Source organism: Mustela putorius, unplaced genomic scaffold, assembly GCF_011764305.1.
Source record: "Mustela putorius furo isolate JIRA1106 unplaced genomic scaffold, ASM1176430v1.1 tig00003903_pilon_pilon_pilon, whole genome shotgun sequence".
In the NCBI taxonomy this organism is placed as follows: Eukaryota; Metazoa; Chordata; class Mammalia; order Carnivora; family Mustelidae; genus Mustela; species Mustela putorius.
In genome coordinates this window covers 720,012-721,441 of record NW_025422051.1, presented here as the reverse complement: position 1 = coordinate 721,441, position 1,430 = coordinate 720,012, and the positions used below count along the sequence as shown (strand labels likewise).

The following is a 1,430-nucleotide window of genomic DNA, read 5'->3' as shown; positions in this document are numbered from 1 at the left end:
TCTTAACAAATTTTATTTATTTATTTATTTTCTCTTAACAAATTTGTAAAGTGTTCAGTATGGTATTGCTAAGTAAACTGCACAATGTTGTACAGTGAATCTCTAGAACATTTTCATCTTGCATGACTGAAACTTTATACCCACTGATCAGCAACACCCATTTCCACCTCTCCCCAAGCCCCTAGCAACCACCATTCCACTTTCTTTTTCTTTTCTTTCTTTTTTTTTCTTTTTACTTTTACAAACTGTTTATTTTCCGTCAACCTTATTTCCATTTTGTTTGCCTTTGTGGATGAGCAGCTTAAGACCACTCAGTGGTTGTTCCAGCCCATTCAGTGGCTCCAGCAGTGGGGGCTGCAAACCAGTCTTCAGTGGCTGGCTGGGCGCTCCAGTCTTCAGAGGGAACTGCTGAGCAGACACAGAGCGCACCTGCGCGACTTCAGACCAGTCTGCAACTGCAGGTTGAGTAGCCGTGAACTGAGGAGCTGGAGCCATCCATTCACCCTGGAGTTCTTCCTTGGTCACTGTCTTTTCAGCATGGGCCTGCTCTTCCTTTTCAGTCTCTTCAGGATCTCTGTAGAAGTAGAGATCAGGCATGACCTCCCACAGGTGTTCATGGGAAATGGTGCCACGCAGGCGCAGAACTTCCCTGGCCAGCATCCACCACATCAGACCCACAAAGCGAGCTCCCTTGTTGTTGCAAGGGATGACAATGTCCACATAGCGCAGAGGAGAGTCTGTGTTACACAGAGCAATGGTCGGCAGGTTACCTAACCACCAGAAGTCTGGGCTCTCGGAAGGCTGCATGGATCTGGTTAGTGAATGTTCCAGGAGGGAAGCGGCCAGCAATAGGAGCGGCTCCAGTAGCAGCAGCAAATTTCAGCACAGCTCACCGGCCAGTATTCCTGGGCGATATGACACTAACATAAGCTGGGTTTTTCAATGGCAACAATGGCACGAGCTGCCAGCAGAAGCTTCTCCCAGGTTCTCCTCAGATTTATGGTGTAGATACCATCACTTTTCCTTCTGTAGATATCCTCTTCCATCTGGAAGTCAAGGTTGGTGCCACCTAAATGGGTTCATGCTGCAAGGAATTTGAGGACATCCTCCTCCTTCTTTTGCAGGACATCAAGTGCTCCGGACATTGTGAAAGTTTCCTGTTAAGCTACGATGGGAACTCAAAACAACGCTGTATGGACCCTTCCCTAGGTAGCATGGAAAGCCCATTCTACTTTCTACTTCTATGAATTTGACTACTTTAGATACCTCATATAAATGGAATCTTGCAGTATTTGTCCTTTTGTGATTAGCTTATTTCACTTAGCCTAATGTCCTCAAGGTTCCTCCATATTGTAGCTTATGACAGTATCTCCTTTCCTTTAAAAGGTTGAATAATATTCTATTGTATGTACAAACCACATTTTCTTTAG

At 45.3% G+C, this 1,430-nt stretch overlaps 1 pseudogene; it reads right to left on the bottom strand.

The window, feature by feature from the left end:
* Positions 1-200: 200 nt before the first annotated feature.
* On the bottom strand, positions 201-1,145 carry LOC101673185 (annotated as a pseudogene).
* Between the last annotated feature and the right edge of the window lie 285 nt (positions 1,146-1,430).